The sequence below is a fragment of the Muntiacus reevesi genome, chromosome 9 (genome assembly GCF_963930625.1).
Source record: "Muntiacus reevesi chromosome 9, mMunRee1.1, whole genome shotgun sequence".
NCBI classification, from domain to species: Eukaryota; Metazoa; Chordata; class Mammalia; order Artiodactyla; family Cervidae; genus Muntiacus; species Muntiacus reevesi.
In genome coordinates, this window is record NC_089257.1 from 49781027 (window position 1) to 49804429 (window position 23403).

Sequence of the window (23403 nt, forward strand, 5' to 3'; positions counted from 1 at the left end):
CACATTCTGGGCTATAAAATACATTTTAATTTATTTAAAAGAATAGAGTTCATATAAAGCATGCTCTCAGATCACAGTAAAATTAAACTAAAAGCCAATTACAGAAAAATAGCTGGAAAATCCCAAAATACTTGGAGATTAAACAAGACACTTCTAAGAATCCCAAAAGAAATTTTCAAATATTTTTAACTAAATGAAAATATAACAACATTTGTGGGATTCAGCAAAAGCAATGCTCAGAGAGAATTTTATAGCAGTGAATTCATATATTAGAAAAGAAGAAAATCTAAAATAAATAACCTAAGTTTTAGGAAACTAGGACAAGAAGAGCAAATTAAATCCGAAGTAAGCAGAGGAAAAGAAATAATAAAATTAGATCAGAAGTCAATGAAATCTATAACAGGAAATCAACAGAGAAAAGCAACAAAATCTTAAGCTAGTTAGTTCTTCAAAAAGAACATTAAAGTCAACAAGCCTCTAGCCAAACTAAAAATAAAAGATACAGATTATTAACATCAAAAATGAAACATGACACATTACTATAGACATTAAAAAAAATAAAGGAATACTATGCATAAGTCTATGTCCACAAATTTGATAATCTAGATAAAATCAATCAGTTTCTCGAAAGACATAATCTGATAAAATTCACCAAGAAACAGACAATGTGAATAGACCTATATCTATTAAAGAATTTGAATCAACAATTAATAAATCTTCCAAAATAGAAAGTATCAGGTTCCAAAGGGTTCACTGGTGAATCTTACCAAATATTGAAGGACAAAACTAAAACATCCTCTATAATCTCTTCCGTAAGACTGAAGCACAAAAAATACTTCCTGACTCATTCCATAAAGCCAGCATTACCCTAATTCTAAAACCAGGGGAAAAAAAATTACAATAAAACTATATATCACTGAGCTTCCCTTGTAGCTCAGTTGGTAAGAAATATGCATGCAATGCAGGAAACCCAAGTTCAATTCCGGGGTTGGAAAGATCCCCTGGAGTATGGCAACCCACTCCAGTATTCTTGCCTAGACAATCCCATGGATAGAGGAGCCTGGCAGGCTACAGTCAATAGGGTCACAAGAGTCAGACACAACTTAGCGACTAAACCACAACCACACATTTCTCATGAACACAGTTGCAAAAAGCTTCAACAAAATATCTGCAAATTGAAAATACCAACATATAAAAAGAATTATACATCATGACAAAATAAGATTCATTTTGGGTATGCAGAGCTGGTTCAACATTTGAAAATCAATTAACCACATGAAGAAGCTAAACAAGAAAAAGTGCATGATCGTATCAGTAAATGCAAAAAAGGAATTTGAGAAAATCAAATACCAATTCACAATAGAAACTCTCAGCAAAGTAAGAGAGAGGGGAAGTTCCTTAACTTGATAGAGAACATTTACAAAAAACCTACAGCTAACAATATACTTAATGTTAAGAAACCAGATGCTTTCTAGCTGAGATTAGGAACAAGGATGTCACTTCTTACCACTCCTTTTCTAAATTATACTGAAAGTCCTAGCTAATACAATGAGTCAAAAAAAAAAAAAAAAAAAAGGAAATAAAAGGTTTACAGATGGAGAAGGAAATGGCAACCCACTCCAGTACTCTTGCCTGGAAAATTCCATGGATGGAGGAGACTGGTAGGGTACAGTCCATGGGGTTGCAAAGAGTTGGACACAACTGAGCAACTTTGCTTTCAGTAGTATTTTATTTGTAATACTGCATGTTGCTTATTGGTTAAGTTTTGCCTATTAAAATGAAGAAAGTCTACAAAAAAAAAAGTTTACAGATTAAGAAGGAATAAGTATAACTGTCTTTTTACTCCCAAATGACATGACTATCTCTGTAGAAAACCTGAAAGTAATAAGCAATTACAGCAAGGTTCCAGGATACAAGGTTAATAAACAAAAGTCAAGTCTCCTATATACACCAACAATGATCAAGTGTCATTTGATATTAAAAACACAATACCATCTTCATATATTAGCACCCCCAAAATGAAATACTTGGGTATAAACCTAATAAACTATGTATAATATCCATATAAAAATTACAAAACACTGACAAAGGAAATCAAAGAAATAGAGTGATTCCAATGTTCATCAATAGGAAGACACAATATCATCAAGTATTAATTCTTCCCAGCTTGATTTATAGATTCAATGCAACCCCCCCCAAAATCCCAGCAAGTTATTTATGGATATTGACAAACTAATGTTAAAGTTGACGTGGAGGGGCAAAAGACCTAGAGTAGCCAACTCAAAATGGAAGGAGAACAAAGTTGGAAGACTGACACTATCTGACTTCAAGACTTACAATATAGCTACAGTAATCAGGATAGTGTGGTACTGGTGAATGAAGATATAAATAGATCAATTAAGAAGAACAGTGAGCCAAACACAACACAGTGGAGAAAAGACAGTGTTTTCCCAAATGGTGCTGGACCAACAAAATATTCATATACAAGAAAGTAAATCTAGACACAGACCTTGCACCCGTCACAAAAATAAACTCAAAGTAGACCATACATCTAACTGTAAAATACAAAAGTATAAAATATCTAGAGGATGACATAGGAGAAAACCAAGATGATATTTGTTTCAGCCATGACTTTTTTGATACAACTCCAAAATTATAAACCAGGAAAGAAAGAATCAATAAGTCAGACTTCATTAAAATTCAAAACTTCTGCTCTGTGAAAGACACTGTCAAGAAAATGAGAAGATAACATAAGGACTGGGAGACAGGTGGGATGCATGAGACAAGTGCTCGGGCCTGGTGCACTGGGAAGACCCAGAGGAATTGGGTGGAGAGGGAGGTGGGAGGGGGGATTGGGATGGGGAACACAGTAACTCCATGGCTTTTTCATGTCAATGTATGATAAAACCCACTGCAATGTTGTGAAGTGATTAGCCCCCAACTAATAAAAATAAATGAAAAAAAAAAAATAAGGACTGGGAGAAAATATTTGCAAAACACATATCTGGTAATGTATTATCATCCAAAATATACAAAAGAGCTTTTAAAACTAAAAAATAAGAAAGTGAACAATTCAATTTAAAAGAATGCAAAAGATCTGAATAAGATGGTCATTGCTCAGTTGCTAAGCCATGTTCAACTCTTTGTGACCCCATGGATTGTAGCATGCCAGGCTCCCCTGACCTCCACTATCTGCTGGAGTTTGCTCAAATTCATGTCTACTCAGTCAATGATGCCATCTAATCAATCTAATCCTCTGCTGCCCTCTTCTCTTATAGCCTTCAGTCTTTCCTGGCATTGGGGTCTTTACCAGTGAGTCAGCTCTTTGTAGCAAGTGCCCAAAATATTGGAGATTCAGCAATGGTCCTTCCAATGAATATTCATGGTTGATTTCCTTTAAGATTCACTGATTTGATCTCCTTGCAGTACAAGGGACTCTCAAGAATCTTCAAAAACACCACAGTTCAAGAGCATCAATTCTTTAGTACTCAGCTTTCTTTATGATCCAACTGTCATATCTGTACATGACAGGTGGAAAAACCATAGGTTTGACTACACAGATCTTTGTCGGCAAAGTGATGTATCTGCTTTTTAATATGCTGTCTAGGTTTCTCACACATTTCCTTCCAAAGAGAAAGCATCTTTCAATTTCATGGCTGCAGTCACCGTCTGCAGTGATTTTGAAGTCCAAGAAAATAAAATTTGTCACTGCTTCCACTTTTTCCCCCTTCTATTTGCCATCAGGTAATGGGACCAAATGTCATGACCTTAGTTTTTTGAACACTGAGTTTCAAGCCACCTTTTTCACTCTCCCCTTTCACCCTCATCAAGTGACTCTTCTTGGCTTCCCTGGTAGCTCAGCTGGTAAAGAATCCGCCTGCAATGCAGGAGACCCAGTTTGATCTCTAGGTTGGGATGATCCCCTGGAGGAGGCATGGCAACTCACTCCAGTATTCTTGCCTGGAGAATCCTGAAAGGCAGAGGAGCCTGCTAAGCTACAGTCTATGGGGTCACAAGGAGTCGGACATGACTGAGTGACTAGGTACAGTACAGGATAGTAAGAAACTCTTCAGTTTTTCTTCACTTTCTTCTGAATAAATCTCTCTCCAAAAAAGATACACAGAAGGCAAATAAGCATATGAAAAGATGTTTAATATCATACTTCATAGTTCAGTTCAGTTGCTCAGTCATGTTGACTCTTTGTGACCTCATGAACTGCAGCACGCCAGGCCTCCTTGTTCATCACCAACACCCGGAGTCCACTCAAACCCATATCCATTGAGTCACTGATGCCATCCAACCATCTCATCCTCTGTCATCCCCTTCTCCTCCTGCCCTCAATCTTTCCCAGTATCAGGGTCTTTTCAAATGAGTCAGCTCTTCGCATCAGGTGGCCAAAGTATTGGAGTTTCAGCTTCAACATCAGTCCTTCCAATGAACACCCAGGACTGATCTCCTTCAGAATGGACTGGTTGGATCTCCTTGCAGTCCAAGGGACTCTCAAGAGTCTTCTCCAACACCACAGTTCAAAAGCATCGATTCTTCAGCGCTCAGTTTTATTTATAGTCCAACTCTCACATCCATACATGACCACTGGAAAAACCATACCCTTGACTAGATGGACCTTTGTGGACAAAGTAATGTTTCTGCTTTTTAATATGCTATCTAAGTTGGTCATAACTTTCCTTCCAAGGAGTGTCTTTTCATTTCATGTCTGCAATCACCATCTGCAGTGATTTTGGAGCCCAGAAAAATAAAGTCAGCCACTGTTTCCACTGTTTCCCCATCTATTTGCCAATAAATGATGGGATCATAAGGGAACTGCAAATTAAAAGAATGAGACAGAGGCATATACTCATTAAAATGTCCAAAATACAAAATAATGACAATGCCAGATGCTGACAAAAATACAGGACAACAGGCACTGTTACTTATTGCTAGTGAGAATGTAAAATGGTACTACCACATTGTAAGAGAGTGTGGCAGTTTCTTACAAAACTAAACATACTCTTACCATTAAAGCCAAATACTTACCCAAAGGAGTTGAAAACATATATTCACACAAAACCTGTATAAGGATGTTTACAGAAGCTTTATCCATAACTGTCAAAACGTGGAAATAGCCAAGATGTCCTTCAGTAAGTGACGGCACAGTCAGGTGAAGGGATATTTTACTGCACTAAAAAGAAATGAGCTATCAGGCTTCCCTGGTGGTAGAGAATCTGCCTGCCAATGCAGGAGACATGGGTTCAATCCCTGGTCCATCAGGATCCCACATGCTGTGGAGCAACTAAATCCATCTGCCACAACTACTGAGTCTGTGCACCAGAGCCCAGGTGCTGCAACTACCGAGCCACGTGCTGCAACTACTGAAGCCTGCACACCACAGGGCCCATGCTCTCCAAGAGAAGCCCCACACTCCAACTGGAGAGTAGCCCCCATCTCACCCAACTAGAAAAAAAGCTCGGGCAGCAACAAAAACCAGCACAGCCAAAAATAAATAAAAGAAATGAGCTATCAAGCCATGAGAAAACATAGAGGAACAGCAATACACATTACTAAGTGAAAAACAGTAGTCTGAAATGGCTGCATATGGTATAATTCCAAATATATAATATTCTGGAAAATACACAGCCATACAGAGCAAAAAGATTTATAGTTCCCTAACATAGAGAGCATATTAAAAAGCTTTGTCAATAAAGGTCCATCTAGTCAAGGCTATGGTTTTTCCAGTGGTCATGTATGGATGTGAGAGTTGGACTGTGAAGAAAGCTGAGCGCTGAAGAATCGATGCTTTTGAACTGTGGTATTGGAGAAGACTTTTGAGAATCCCTTGGACCGCAAGGAGATCCAACCAGTCCATCCTAAAGGAGATCAGTCCTGGGTGTTCATGGGAAGGACTGATGTTGAAGCTGAAACTCCAATACTTTGGCCACCTGATGCGAAGAGCTGACTCATTTGAAAAGACCCTGATGCTGGGAAAGATTGAAGGCAGGAGGAGAAAGGGACGACAGATGAGATGCCTGGATGGCATCACCAACTCAATGGACATGGGTTTGAGTGGACTCCGGGAGTTGGTGATGGACAGAGAGGCCTGGCATGCTGTGATTCATGGGGTCGCAAAGAGTCGGACATGACTGAGCGAGTGAACTGAACTGATGCAGGGAAGACATCACAGGCAGAATTTTGAGGGTTTTTAGAGCAGGGAAACTATTCTGTGTAAGACTATAACTGTATATACATATTATTATGTATTCATCAAAACCTTTAGATGTATACCAAGAGTGAAATCTAAGGTTCATTACAGCTTTAGGTTCATGATGATGTGATCAATGTGAGTTCATTCATCAACTGTGATAAATATATCACTGTGATGGGGGGTACTGACACTGTGGAAAGCTGCATGTTTGGGAACTGAATATATGTGAATTCTTTGTAGTTTTTGCTCAATTATGCTATGAATCTAAAAGTACTCTAAAAAGTAAAGCTACCTCTAAAACTATGAAAAAGAATATATCTTGTTAACAGTATTGGAGAAATGGATCAGAGATGGAAACGAGCTCAACAGCACAGAAGCTTTCTGTGCCAGGTTACCTTCTTTATCCTGCTCAGTAACTGCAGTTTCAGCATTTCATTCACCCTTTCAGAACCTTAGTTTCCTCATCTATAAAAGGCAGAATACTAGTACCCATCTACTAGTACTCTAAAGAAATGACACTGAAAGATAAACTCCCCAGGTCGGTAGGTGCCCAATAAGCTACTGGAGAAGAGTGGAGAAATAGCTCCAGAAAGAATGAAGAGGCTGAGCCAAAGGGAAAACAATGCCCAGCTGTAGATGTGACTGGCGATGGAAGTAAAGTCTGATGCTGTAAAGAACAATATTACACAGGAACCTGGAATGTTAAGTCCATGGTAAATTGGAAGTGGTCAAACAGGAGATGGCAAGAGTGAACTTCAATATTTTAGGAATCTGTGAACTAAAATGGACATGAATGGGTGAATTTAATTCAGATGACCATTATATCTATTACTGTGGGCAAGAATCCCTTAGAAGAAATGGAGTAGCCCTTATAGCCAACAAAAGAGTCCAGAATGCAGTACTTGGGTGCAGTCTCAAAAAGGACAGAATGATCTCTGTTCGTTTCCAAGGCAAACCATCTAATATAACTGTAATCCAAGTCTACATACCAACCACTAATGCCAAAAAAGCTGAAGTTGAATGGTTCTATGAAGACCTTCAAGACATTCTAGAACTAACACCCAAAAAAAAAAAAAAAAAGTCCATTTCATCATAGAGGACTGAAATGCAAAAGTAGAAAGTCAAGAATACCTGGACTACAGGCAAGTTTGGCCTTGGAGTACAAAATGAAGCAGGGCAAAGGCTATCAGAATTTTGCCAAGAAAATGCACTGGTCATAGCAAACACCCTTTACCAACAACACAAGAGATGACTCTACACGTGAACATCACCAGATGGTCAAAACCAAAATCAAATTGATTATATTCTTTGCAGCCAAAGATGGAGAAGCTCTACATAGTCAGCAAAAAAAAAAAAAAAAAAAAAAAAGACCAGGAGCTGACTGTGGCTCAGATCATAAACTCCTTATTGTAAAATTCAGACTTAAATTGAAGAAACCAGGGAAAACCACTAGACCATTCAGGTATGACCTAAATCAAATCCGATTATACAGTGCAAGTGGCATGAAGATTCAAGAGATTAGATCTGACAGATAAGACTGCCTAAAGAACTATGGACAGAGGTTTGTAACACTGTATAGGAGGCAGTGATCAAAACCATCCCCAAGAGGAAGAAATGGAAAAAGGCAAAATGGTTGTCTGAGGAGGCCTTACAAATAGCTGAGAAAAACAGAGGGGCAAAAGGCAAAGAAGAAAAGGAAAGATGTATCCATTTAAATGCAAAGTTCCAAAGAAGAGCAAGGAGAGGTCAGAAAGCCTTCCTCAGTGATCAATGCAAAGAAATAGAGGAAAACAGTAGAATGGGAAAGACTAGAGATCTCTTCAAGAAAATTAGAGACACCAAGGGAATATTTCAATGCAAAGATGGGCACAATAAAGGACAGAAATGGTATGGACCTAGCAGAAGAAGAGGATATTAAGAAGAGGTAGCAAGAATACACAGAAGAAAACTACAAAAAAGATCTTCATGACCCAGATAACAATGATGGTGTGATCATGCATCTCGGGCCAGATATTCTGGAATGTGAACTCAAGTGGCCCTTAGAAAGCATCACTACGAACAAAGCTAGTGGAGGTTATGGAATACCAGCTGAGCTATTTCAAATTCTGAAAGATGATGCTGTGAAAGTGCTGCACTCAACATGCCAGAAAATTTGGAAAGCTCGGAAAACTCAGCAGTAGCCACAGGACTGGAAAAGGTCAGTTTTCATTCCAATCCCAAAGAAAGGCAATGCCAAAGAATGTTCAGACTACCACACAATTTACTCATCTCACAGGCTAGTAAAGTAAAGCTCAAAATTCTCCAAGCTAGGCTTCAGCAGTATGTGAACTGAGAACATCCAGATGTTCAAACTGGATTTAAAAAAGGCAGAGGAACCAGAGATCAAATTACCAACATCTACTGGATCATAGAAAAAGCAAGAGATATCCAGAAAAACATCTACTTTTGCTTCACTGACTACGCCAAAGCCTTTGATTGTGTGGATTACAACAAACTGTGAAAAATTCTCAGAGATGGGAATACCAAACCACCTTACCTGCCTCCTGAGAAATCTGTATGCAGGTCAAGAAGCAACAGTTAGGACTGGACATGGAACAATGGACTAGTTCCATATTGGGAAATAAGTACATCAAGGCTGTATATCGTCATGCTACTTATTCAACTTCTATGCAGAGTACATCATGTGAAATGCTAGGCTAGATAAAGCACAAGTTGGAATCAAGATTGCCAGGAGAAATATCAATAATCTCAGATATGCAGATGACACCACCTTAATGGCCGAAAGTGAAGAGGAACTAAAGAGCCTCTTGATAAAGGGGAAAGAGGAAAGTGAAAAAGCTGGCTTAAAACTCAACATTCAAAAAACCAAGATCATGGCATCTGGCCCCATCACTTCATGGCAAATAGAAGAGGAAACAATAAAACCAGTGACAGACTTTATTTTCTTGGGCTCCAAAATCACTGTAGATGATGACTGCAGCAATGAAAATGAAAAAAAGACTGCTCCTTGGAAGAAAAGCTATGACAAACCTAGACAGCATATTAAAAAAGCAGAGACATTACTTTGCCAACAAAGGTCCATCTAGTCAAAGCTATGGTTTTTCCAGTAGTCATGTATGGATTTGAGAGTTGGACCACAAAGAAAGTCGAACACCAAAGAATTGATGCTTTTGAACTGTGGTGCTGGAGAAGATTCTTGAGAGCCCCTTGGATTGTGAGGATATCCAACCAGTCCATTCTAAATATCCAACCAGTCCTGAATATTCATTGGAAGGACTGATGCTGAAGCTAAAGCTCCAATACATGATGTGAAGAACTGACTTACTGGAAAAGACCCTAATGCTGGGAAAGATTGAAGGTAGGAGGAGAAGAGGATGACAGAGGATGAGATGGTTGGATAGCATCATCGATTCAATGAACATGAGTTTGAGCAAGCCCTAGGAGTTGGTGATGGACAGGGAAGCCTGGCGTGCTGTGGTCCACTGGGTCAGAAAGAGTCAGAAACGACTGAGTGACTGAACTAAACTGAACAAATACTCTTGGGAAGCTCACAAAAGGTAACAAGTGAAAAGTACTCAGAATAGACTCTGCCACATAATTCTGACAAGTAAATTTTACTTATTATGATTATTACCCCCCTGGATCTGCTGAGTTTCTATTATCTTATCTATAACACTTTCTTTCCTCTTCTTTATCAGTTTTTCCCTGCTTCTTCTTTCATTGCCTCATTGACTCCCTGATTCATTGTAAAGAAACATCAAAAAAGTAATATATGGATGAATTCCTACATTTAGAGAGACACATTAATCACTGTCATAACTTCTCTACCAAATGAAAAATTCTACCAGACTCATTTCCTTCAGCAGACATCATAAGGAATACAGAAAGAAACATCAGGAAAACCTTAAAAATACATGAATTAGTAAGTGAAATATCTTTCTCTACCACATTTTTGTTTTGAAATAGTAATCCAGTGAACAAATATTTATTTACCAAGTTAGTATCACTTACTCTGTGAAGCTTCTTCTGAAGCTCCCCAGTTTCTCTAAACCCCCTCGAAACCAAAGAATCAAGCAGTTTCACCATGTGCTCCAAACCATTTTATAAAATTTTATTATAATAGATAATTATAACAATCACTATAACCTTTTATTCCCCTCTCTACATATATATATATACATATATATATATATCACTAGAAGTTAAATATTTTACTAATCCAGTACAGAAAAATTAACTCATCATTTTGTTTATGTGTATATTTCTCCCTCAACAATTATTTATCCAAGTTACATGACTTCACATTTCAGGTTTTTCTGTGGCCACCATAAGCCTATTTCATTCTAGAATAGCAGCCCTCAAAGCATGGTACACAGAATTATAGGAGTCCCAGTGGTCAAAACAGTTATCATACTACTACTAAGAACTGGTTGTTTCTTTCACTTCGTTGGCATTTACTTTAACGGTAGGAAAGGAACGGTGGGCAAAGCTGCTGGCACCTTAACAGCAACCACTGCAGCAGCACTGAGCTATACTTGTAGACATTGTGTTCTTCAAAGCTACACCCTTGCAGTTTTACAAAAAGTTTCACTAATAGTTTCTTTGCTGGAGAAATAAACATTTTAATTTCATTATAACATCATCCCTGAATTAAAATATTGTTTCAAAGAATAAGTACACATAAAGCACTTTTGCAGCATATAGGAGTACAATAGCTGTTTAGAGACGGAGAAGGAAATGGCACCCCACTCCAGTACTCTTGCCTGGAAAATCCCATGGATGGAGGAGCCTGGTAAGATGGTCACGAAGAGTCAGACCGACTGAGTGGCTTCAATTTCACTTTTCACTTTCATGCTTTGGAGAAGGAAATGGCAACCCACTCCAGAGTTCTTGCCTGGAGAATCCCAGGGACGGGGGAGCCTGGTGGGCTGCCGTCTATGGAGTCGCACAGTTGGAGACAACTGAAGCGACTTAGCAGCAGCAGCAGTTGTTTAGAGAAAAACTACTTGTATAGTTGTTTAAGTTGTAAGCTGAACCATTCTCTGCCCCCTCCACAAGAAAACCATCTTTTACTTGAAAGAATAACTGACAGACAAATAGGCTTATAAAGACTTATGTATTTGGTAGTCATTTTCTCAAAATGAATGAAGTGGCCTGTCACTTCAAGATAAAGATCTGAGGCTATTCGTTAGCAGTGATAAAATGAACTTTCAAGCACAATGATGAGCCTGACAGCTTTGTATTCCTGATTAATAGGACAGTATTATTAACTAATAATTTAAACATATGTTAATATTAGGAAGATCTGTATAACTCATCAATCCCTATTTGCCAAATTACTAATGCATGATGCTATAAAATCAAGCACAGATAAAAGATCTTTCAAAGTGCGAAGCCAACAATGGATTTTATCACAGAAAATAAAAAATGTTCATTGATGTGTTTACATAACTCACATTACAATTAGCCTTTAGGAAATTTCTATTTATTGAGTACTGATGTAGTATTCAGACAAGAGTTTCCACAAGTATCTGAAAAGGCTACAAAAATATACCTCCTTTTTCCAATTACATATTTGTTAGACCTGATTTTCTTCACATATTTCTTGGTTACCCAGAACAACATACTGTAAAAGCATGAATGTAGAAGGAGGAATGAGAATCCAGTTGTCTTTTATTAAGTCAATATCAATATTATTTCAAAAAATTATAAAACAACTCTTTTTCTTAAGTTTTTGTTATGGAAAACATAGTTACTTTAAAAAAATATGCTATTTAATATGCAATGGTTCATTGACCTTTTTAAAATGAATAGTTAAAATTTTCTAGTTGTCATTTCTAACATAAAAATTAATAGCTAAAACTACATAAACAAAACTTTTTGCAGATTCTCAATAATTTCTGAGAGTATATATAAAGTGTGAGACCCAAAAATATGAGACTTGCTATTCTAGTAAGAATGGGTGTTAATCTGTAACTCACCTTGGCTTAAGCTAGCAGAAAGGTATAATCTTTGGTAGAACTGGGGAGTTTTAAACAGGTTTTAACAAAACCTAAAAGTGTTTTTCAAAATCCTCATGTCTGAGCTGAGATTATGAAATAATATAATAAGAGAGAGCTTGTATCATCAGGTCCACTCATTCAACAAACAAGTTCTTCTGATACAAAGACAATCAGTTCTGTGAATTAATAGCAAATAAACACATTCTCTTAGATGTCTGTCATTCATTGCCATAGCTACTCATTAGACTTGGCAAATGGTACTAAAAGTTATACATCATAGAATGACAACTGTATATTTTCACATAATTAAAATGAAACTATAAGTTTTCAGTAAGGAATAAACTAAATCTTTTTTGTGTTAGTTCCAATTCTACCAACTTCACTGATTTCTCAAATCAAAGGTACCTATCATAGAGGAAGTGTTCACAAATAACAAAGTAACTTTTGTAAGCAAATAGATATATTACTTAAATAAGCAATCAGATATTTTGCTGCTAAAACTAGAAAAAACAAGTTGTGCTTACTTTTATATCAAGTGCTTTACACATACAGAGAATATGACAAAATATTACAGAATAATTAAAGATGCCCATAGCATTATTGTGACTAATTTGCATGATCTCTTAAAAGTGTACGGTTGTAGAAGGTTCTTGAGATAACAGTCACTCAGTATTTTCCAAGACCTTCATATACATCTATAAATATAAAGTTCACTAAACCACATCTTATTGCTCAGCCTTTAATTTAAAAAATTTAAAAAAAAAGAAGCCTATAAGAAAATTCCTCTCATAGAAGACAAGAAACACATAACATCCAGAAGGAGAATATAAGAGTTTAGGTAGTAAGACCGTCTTAGTTACTCATTTCCCAAAGTTTACATTATAATAGGAATTCTGTTAAATTATGACTTCAAAAGTATTAACAGTGGGAATACTAGAAAACTACAAGGATCATTTTTTCAGATTCAATAAGTAGTTGTTCAAAATTAAGCTTAATGTGACCACAACTAAGACAGTAATGGTAATTCATGATAGGCCTGGTCAGATAGTTTTCACTAAATTTTTCACATAGAAGCTATCAAGATAGCTGGTTACACTGGTTATACATGAGACCTTTTATTTCACACATCCAAGTACAGCTATATAAAGGAATTCTTTTATACTATGCATTAATATTATTAGAATCATACTCCAAAAGAAATTTTGATGTATTCTCAAATGAAATACATTAATTTATAAATATTCAATAAATAAACAATAGTTCATATAAGCGAATATACAGCAACTTTTTTCCAATGGATGAAAAGAAACAGTCCTAACCTCCAGATAAATGTCTACGTTTCACATTAAATGTGTTATAAGATTAAGCAATAACAGAACTTGGTATATCAGGAGATGATCCTATCACTAATGAGAAGTATTCCTCATAGGATCTGGATTTGAAATATAATAATGCTAGCTGGTTTACTCGTTTCAAACTTTAACTATAAGTGTGCTGAGGAAGTAATAAACATGAAAGGGGAATTCCCTGGCAGTCCAGTGGTTAGGACTCTGTGCTCTCACTGCCGAGGGCTTGGGTTCAATCTCTAGTCAGGGAACTAAGATCCCACAAACTGCTCAGTGAGGCAAACAGACATACACACAATGGAGGAGTGGACCCTGCAGTTCTTGAACCTGAGCTCAAGTCGTACTTCTGACAGGAATGTGAGAGAATGTTTAGACAGCTGGAAAAAGAATAGTCACTAAAAGACGGTAAGCAGAATGATAAGCATTAAACAAACAAGATAAAAATCAGGATTCTGCTCTCCCCAGTGTCTTTATTGGCAAGCAGGGGGAAAAATGCTATCACAGGTGCAAAACCTAAACTATTTAGAACTGATTGTCATAACTGACTGGCCTGCAGTTTGCCCTTTTGCGAGTGACTGAGGAAACATCTATTTGGAATGACACTATCAATGTACATACCACCTAAGCTGACAAATACTATTTTCATAAATATATGAGTGTATATACAACAATTTATGTTTTTCACTGTTCCTTTCCACATGACTCTCATCATTTCCCACAGACCAGACTCATTAAAATTTTACAACGTATTAGGGACAGTCAAGATGGGGATACTTTTTCAGGATGCGATATGTCTTTGTTCAGCTTCAGTTATTCTTTAAGACCTATCCTGGAACCACACGATACTTCAAAAGTGCAAGGTTAGAACTGACAGACATATTTAAGCTCCACAGTTAATGCATTATAAATATCAACTTTGCTTACTTGGGGATTCCCAGGGGGCTCAGTGGTAAAGAATCTGCCTGCCAAAGCAGAAGACACAGGTTCGATCCCTGGGTGGGGAAGATCCCCTGGAGGAGGAAATGGCAACCCACTCACTCAACACTTTATATATAATTGAATTCCACAAGGTTCATTTTATAAATGATGAAACCAAGGCTAAGAAACATTAAGGTGATATAGGTAGTATGTGACAAATGCAGCACTAGAATGTAAGCCTCTGTATCACTAGGAATTGTGTCATCTCACTGCTGAATTATCTTTATAAATCACCTTATGGATATTATTTTATGTTAATATAAATTTAAAGTTGAAAACTTAGTAAAGAATGAAAATAAACAAAGTTATTTCATATAAAATAAATGGTTTGCCTTGCAACCATTTATATCTGGATGTATCTTTTTACATAAAAGGGGACATATACATACTGTTTTGAGCCCTTTTTTCTCCATCTTCTGTAACAAGTGCATTTTCCCATGTAGTTACATATTTTTAAGAAAGTTATTTTTAATGACTGACTATTACATCAGCATATAGGTAGGTACCACAATGTAACAAATTCCCTATTGTGGGTTGTTTAGGTTGTTCACAATTTTTTAAATAATTCTGGGATAAGCATTTGCATGCATGCTAAGTCGCTTCAGTCATGTCCAACTCTTTGCAACCCTATAGGCTGTAGACCGAATTAAGCATGGTATTATATAAATCTTCCCTGGCATGTCTCATTGTGTTTTTTGAGAAGAATTGGTTTTGTAGAGCACAACCAAAATGAGCACAAAAAAATGTTTAATTGACCTTGAATTCCTTTTTAAAAGTTAAGCAACCCCAAAATTATTTTGTTTTGCTGATAGAGTTCTTTTCTAAAGAGAACAAAAAAGAAGTGATAACAAAGAACTGTTATTATGAACTATATTCTGACCAAGGAAGAAATGACTTGTGAAACAAAGTAACAGAAGTCTTAAGAAACTGAATTCCATTGCCAAGTCAGGCCATGGCAATGTCAGGTGTGTGTTCTATATTTTAAATAGGTATTTTTCAAAAGTTCAGAGAGAACACAGTGGTTATAAGACTTTGGGAGAGAAACCAATTTAAGAGTTGGGAAATTTCAAATATTTTGTTACCCGTACAATAATGAGTATCACAAACACGTGCCTAGTTTTAGTGGACAGCTTTTGTTGAAATATATTGATATAGTACAAAAGATTATCCAAAATAACTTAAATGGGTTTATGTGTAAGATAATATGATTGTCAGCCTTCAGAATCCAAGCAAACTGACTAAATATTGCTTGAGTAAATAAGAGTTAAGTTATGTAGCCACATATAAGAACATATAAAAATCAATGGCACTCTTTGAGACCAGCAACAAGTAATTTTTAAAAATATCTTATTTATAACCTTTATATGTTCTCAAAGTCACAAGATGAGCTAACCTAATCTCTTAATTTTTCAATATTCTAGCACATCAGTCTCATGAAGATCCCTACATGTAAAGCTTTAAATATAACAATTTCAGGAAGTAAACTCCAAAAAAGAAAAATGAACATCAGAATATGTCCTAACATCCAACTTCTGAAAAAAATATAGCAGTACATGATTTACAAACTTAAAATAATTCTAAGATGAAGAGTACAAAAAAAAAAAAAAGTTATTAAATGACTTCCAGTTAAGCATTACAGATGAAACAAATGCATTTACCTCCAAGACATCCTGAAATGCTCTGAAACTGCAATTAGAAAAAAACAAAACAAAACACAAACAGCAAAGTAATGTGAAGGAAGATAACAGGCTTAAAAATGGGAAATGACTTTCGGAAGCCAGAAAACTGGTTTACATTACCAATTCTTAGATAAGATAATGAATGAGAGGCCCCATGTATGTATGAATGCCACAAATATGAAGGGAAGACCAAAATGGACAAAAAAAGAAGGAACTCAGTGACCATAAGACAATACAAGGAGAAGAAGAAGACTTTCAACACATGAGAATAAAAAGATCAAAATCATTAAGAAGAGTCTGTATATCAGAACATTTACAGAAAAAGATAAATAATAAACATTAAAACTGAAGCAACTGTAAGACTGTTCCAGTAGGCCCCCAAAAGGGACATACAAATGGAAAACGGGAAAGAAATAAGTAAGAAACTTAGATCATCGTAGGAGTTCTAATTCTTAGGTAACAGGAAATTCAAAAAGAAAACACATAAAGAAAATATATAAAAGAAATAACAACACAGCCCTCCCACTCCCACTCCCCAGAAAGGCTCAGGACCTTAGGACAGAATTAAACTTCAATATGTCTAGCATACCGAATTAATGTTTTTGTTTGTTTGTTTTTTAATGAATTAATATTTTTTAAAAGCCATTAATTTTAGCACATCATCGCAAAAGTTCAACAAATGAAAAAATAAAAAGATCCTAAAGAGAAAAAAATAAATAAAAAGAGAAAAGGCTAAGTATTTTACAATGAATGAAAAAAATCAAAATACCAACAGAAATCTATTAACATAATTAATTACATTAATAAATTATAAAAGCAAAAAATTAACTCCATAATTTTAAAAATAGGACATAATTCAACATAACACTCATTCTTAAATTAAAAATGAGTTCCATTATTGCTGATATTGTTTACTGGACATATCAGCAGAAGCAATTACCCAAGAGAAAGAAACTAACAATATAAAAATTGGAAGACAAAATTATCACTATTTCCCAATGATATAACTGCTATATCATTCACTGGAAAAGTGAAGAGGATCAACTAAAAAACTACTATGAACAACAAGGCAATAAAACTTTAAATTAATAAAAATGACTCATATTTTGGGCCAAGATTTACCCTGCAGCTTGAAACACCTTAAAAAGCTGGAAAAAAAATATATGAAATAGTGGGCAACTGAAGGACAAAGATCCCTGAAAAGCAGGAAACAGTAGGTCATTCAGTGAAGAATCCACCTGCAATGCAGGAGACCCCAGTTTGATTTCTGGGTCAGGAAGATTCATTGGAGAAGGGATAGACTACCCACTCCAGTACTCTTGGGCTTCTCTTGTGGCTCAGCTGGTAAAGAATCTAATGTGGGAGACCTGGGTTTGATCCCTGGGTTGGGAAGATCCCCTGGAGAAGGGAAGGGCTAGCCACTCCAGTATTCTGGCCTGGTGAATTCCATGGACTGTGTAGTTCATGCGGTCACAAAGAGTTGGACACAACTGAGCGACTTTCACTTTCACTATTGGCACCACTTTCTGCCTTAAGAGAGTTTACAGGCCATGGTGCAGGGAGGGTGAACAGAGGTGGGGCTTAGAGGACTCCCTAGACAAGGAAACAGAGCGGAGACCTCTGGAGAGCAAGGCAGCTAGAGTTCTTAGCACAGAACCGAGAGAGGAGGGAGTTGCAGAGAGAAAGAACAGGGGATATCTGCAAGGGTTCCTCTGAGAATTCAGGAGGGTACTGGTCAGTGCATGGATATGAGGAAACCACCTAGGCTGGCAAAAGAGCCATCTGAAAAGATTAGAGAAAAGAGCACCCATCATTTAAGCATGGCTGGGCAAAGTGTCTGTTCCTTCCATCCAGAATGGAAAAATTCATGGGACACTGAACAGAATTCACAGAAACGTCTTGTCTCAGTAGTAGGAATAATTAGACCTAGATTGAATCTGCTCTAAAATTACATAACAGATCAAACAAGCAAGATCCAAAAAGGTCAAATTGTTTAAAGTAATTTAACTGCATCTTAGAGGCTCAGGAAGATTTACAGGAATACAAAATGTCTATCACCCAACAAAATAAAACTCAGGATGTCAGGCACCTTATTAAAGATCAACAAGCATACAAAGAGAGAGGGAAACAGAACCCATAATGAGGAGAAGAATCAATCAAAACTGACTTAGAACTGATAGAGATATCAGAATGAGCAAAAAGAGACACAGAGTTACTATTACTGATTCCTATATATTGAAAAAGTTAAATAGAGACATGGAAAATATAAAAGACTCAAATCAACTTCTAAAGAGAAAAACTACAATGTATGAGATTTTTTTAAATGGATAAGATACACAACATATTAAATGTCACAGAAAAAAAGATTAGTAAACTTGAATTCACACCAATAAAATTATCTAAATAAAATACAGAGAGAAAAAAGAACCCTCTGAAATGAAATGAGCTTCAGTGAGCTCTAAGACATCAAGCATCCTGACATAAGAGTAATAAGAATCAAGGAAGTGAGGAGGAGGAGGAGAAAGAGAAAAAAAAATTTGAATAAATAATGGCCAAACAACAGCAGATGAAAACTGGATCTACACAAAACAGTAAAGAACACCAAAAGTGTAGCCATGTGGATAAATAAATAAGATTTTTCTTATTTAAATTTCTTTTAAAGCTGATTGACTATATAAACAAAAATAACACTGTGGCATGGAATTTATAGTACATATATATATCAATAAATGTAAAGTATATGTCAACAATTGTACAAAAGTCAGGAGAGGCAAATGGCGGAGTACAGTAATACTATACAGTTCATAATAGTGTATCAAAGGTTGTATAGTATCACTTAAATGTGGAGTGTTAAGTTAAATAGACTGTAAATTAAAGATGTATAAGACTGAAAAATGACAAAACAAATAGTTAAAAATAATAAGACAACAAAAGAAATAGAATAATCAAGAAAAATAATCTAAAACAAAGCAGAAAAGAAGAAAAGGTCAATTAGAGGAACAAGAAACAAGCGGTAAAATAAACTTAAGCGTAACTATATTAATAATCAGATTAAATGGCTGAGATAATGGAATTTGGATAAAAAGCAAGATCCAAATGTGTGCTGCCTATAAGAAACTTAAAAATACAAAGAGGCAAAGAAGTTAAAATAAAAAGGATGGAAAACAGATATCATATGTTAACATTAACCAAAAGAAAGCTGGATTAAGATTAATACTATAGATTTCAGACCAAAGAATGTTTTAACAGGAACTAAAAAGGAATTTTATAATGATATATGGGCCAGTTCATCAAGGAAACACAAATTTCTAAGTATTTATGCCCCTTATAAACAGCTTCAAAATACATGAAATAAATTGGACAGAGCTATGAGTAAAAAGACATGAATTTCCTCTATTTTAGTCAAAGACTTCAGAATCTCTTAATAACTGATAAAACAAGTTGACAAAAAAATACTAAGAATGCAGAAGATTTGAGCAATACTATCAACCAAACTAGACCTAACTGATTTTTATAAAACACTCCACACAAATAACAGCAGAACACACATTCTTTTCAAGCATACTTCAAACAAAGCAAGACAAAGTATATTCTGGGTCATAAAATATATTGCAATAAATTTAAAATGACTTGAATCATAAAAAGTATATTTTCACACCACAAGGGAATTAAATCAGAAATTAAAAGCAGATCTCTGGAAAATCCACAATCTTGAGAGCTAAATAATAAATTTCTAAATAACTCATGGGTCAAAGAGGAAATCAAAAGGGAAATTATAAAGTATTTTGAACTAAATGAAGTGAAAAGATTACCTATCAGAATCTGTGGGATGTCACTAAGGCGGCACTTAAGGGGAGAGTTACAGTACTTAGAATAGAAAAGAAGAAAGGTTTTGGTCAATGAACTCAGCTTCTACCTTACTAGATAAAGAAGAGAAAACTCAAAGTAAACAGAAAAAAAGAAAATAATAGGGATTAAAACAGAAATCAATGAAATAGAGAACATATGCAATAGAAAAGAAATAATGAAAGGAGTAGCTGGTTCTTTGAAAAGAGCAAAAAAGTTCATAAACTTCTAGCCAGATTGAAAATCAGAAAAGAGAAGACACAAATTGCCAGAATCAGAAATGAGACAGATAGTATCACTATAGAGAGTTGACAGTAGAAGATTCATAAAGGAATATTATGGATAAGCTTATGCAAATAAACTCAGCAATCAGAAAAAATAAACAAAATTATCTAAAAACCACAAACTACCCAAGCTCACTCATGAAGGAACCAATAACCTAAATAACCCTATATTTACCAAAGAAATTAACACTGTACTTAAACATCTTCCCATAATGAAAACTACAGTCTCAGACGGTTTTACTGGTGGAGTCCACTGAACATTTAAGGAATCCATAATAATGTTCTACACAAACTCTAAAAATGTGAAAAGGACAGGATAATCCCCAACTCATCCCACGAAGACAATATTACCCTTATACCAAATCTGACAAAAACATTAGAAGAAAACTGCCAGAAGCCCTCAAGAACACAGTCACAGAAATTCTTTTAAAACTACTTTTTAGCAAACAGAACCTAAGAATACAGCAAAAGCCTACTACATCATGACCAAGAAGGATTTGTCCCAAGAATAAAGGGTTGGTTCACATGTGAAAAACAATGTAATTCATTATTTTAACATTGTTACACAAGGAAATTTAACAAACTAAAAAAGAAAAAAAATATGATCATTTTGACGGAAGCAGAAGTATTCGAAATTCAATATCACTTCTAATAAAAATTCTGAGCACATTAGGAGTAACAGCGAAATTTCCTTAACCTGATAAAAGACATTTTTGCAAAACCTACAGTAAATGTCACACACTGAATGTTTAAAAACTGAATGCTTTCCTGCTAAGACCAGAAATAACATAGGGATGTCCACTATTACCACATCTACTCTACTTTGTGCTACAGGTTCAAGCTGGAGCAATTAGGAGAAGGGAGGGAGGAAGGAAGGAATGGAAGGCATATACTTTGGAAAAAAAGAAATAAAACTCCTTAAGGGGACGGCATTCAACTGTCAATGTAGAAAATCTACAAACAATGTCTAAAACCAATACATGATGCTGAAAAAGATTATAGGATCAAAACAAAAATCAACTGTATTCTACACATTAAGAGTGAACAATCAGAAATTAAAATATCATGTACAGTAGCATCAAAAATATGAAATAGGGATAAAGTGTCAAAAAATATGAAAGACCTGTATACTGAACTACAAAACATTCCTTAAAAGCTAAAGAAGGTCTAAATATTAAACAGGAAGATATACTTTGTTCAAGAGTTAGTCAACTCAATATTATTAAACTATCAACTTTTCAAATTAACCTATATTTGAATAAATCTAGAGATTCAATGTAATTCCAATCCAAGAAGGGTTTCGTTTTTGTCTTTGGTAAAATTTATAAAACTGAATTTAAAATTCCAACTGAAATGTAAAGGATATAGAATAGTTCAAACAACTTTGAAAAAGACAAAAGTAAAAGAACACTACTTGATTTCAAGAATTGTGATATTACTCAGCTGTTAAAAAGAATCCATTTGAATCAGTTCTAATGAGATGGATGAAACTGGAGCCCATTATACAGAGTGAGGTAAGCCAGAAAGATAAAGAACATTACAGCATACTAACATATATATGGAATTTAGAAAGATGGTAACCATAACCCTATATGCAAAACAGAAAAAGAGACACAGAAGTACAGAACAGACTTTTGAACTCTGTGGGAGAAGGTGAGGGTGGGATGTTTCAAAAGAACAGCATGTGTATTATCTATGGTGAAACAGATCACCAGCCCAGGTGGGATGCATGAGTCAAGTGCTCGGGCCTAGTGCACTGGGAAGACCCAGAGGAATCGGGTGGAGAGGGAGGTGGGAGCGGGGATCGGGATGGGGAATACATGCAACTCTATGGCTGATTCATATCAATGTATGACAAGACCCACTGAAAAATTAAAAAAAAAAAAAAAAAGAATTGTGATAAAGCCAGAGTAATAAATAGCAGTGTGGTATTAAAGTAAACAGGCAAACAGATCAATGGAACAAAACAGAGAATCCAGAAATAAACCTACAAATACAAAGACAGCTAATCTCCCATCAATGGGAAACTTTGACACTTGTTCAAGAAAAGATTAACTGCTGTTGTTATGTGTTCTAAATGTAAAGGATGATGAAATGAAGCAACATGTTAATGGAAAAAGTTCCTAAGCAGAAAAAAACAGTCCTTGCACATTGGGTTCCCTAATCTCTTGGTGCTTGCAAGTCACCTCCAATTATCACCTCAGCACAATATCCACATAGGTAATTTTGACTTTGTAAATATTTATACATATAGGATTAAGTGCTTCCTTAAGTGGTTTAATGGATAAATCATAGGTGTTTCCTTCCACATATTTTTGTACCATTTATACACACATGTATGTGTGTATATAAATATTGTCTTGATTCAAATAGTACAATGAAACCCATCTTCCCTTATCTAGATTCACTGTCACCATTTCACCACATACAAATATTTAGCTTTACATATAGGCACTTCATGTATTTTATTTAGTCACTCAGGTAGAACTCATTAAGATTATACTTACTAAAGTTGAAATTTTATAAACAGCTCTAAGAAAATACAAATCATATCATCAAGACTTTATATATTTTATAGGAAAATTAAGATTCCATTCAATACAGAGAGCTGACATTTCAAAATCTTTCAGGCTCACTTTCAACTACTTTCAACTACTCACTTCCTGAAACTCACTGCCCTTTAAAAGTCAGAAATACATATTTCAGAGACAGTTATCAGTCAGTTCAGTCGCTCAGTCGTGTCTGACTCTTTTAGATATATTTTTAATTGAAAACTGGAATTTAACCAATAGTCATAAAAATTCCTTGGATTTTTTTTAGAATGAATTCAAAATTTAGTGCTTATGAATAGGAGAAATAAGGTGAGTTCCATTACAATTCCTCTTTCTTTCTAGGTTATGAACCTTGCTTATATAAACACTGGAATTTTACTAATTTCCTGGATGACAAATGGAAGGAATGTTATCATTTGGGGCTTTTCCACTTATAGTCCCATTACCATGATCTCTAAAAACAAAGAACCCAGTGAAATCTTGATTTCAACCAACTCCTTCAAAAAGCCTACATATA

The 23403-nt window shown here is 35.5% G+C and overlaps 1 protein-coding gene across 3 annotated transcripts in view; it reads right to left on the reverse strand.

Moving 5' to 3' along the window:
• SBF2 (SET binding factor 2) overlaps nt 1–23403 on the reverse strand; it is a 481299-nt gene that overhangs the window by 268538 nt on the left and 189358 nt on the right. The window lies entirely within an intron of this gene.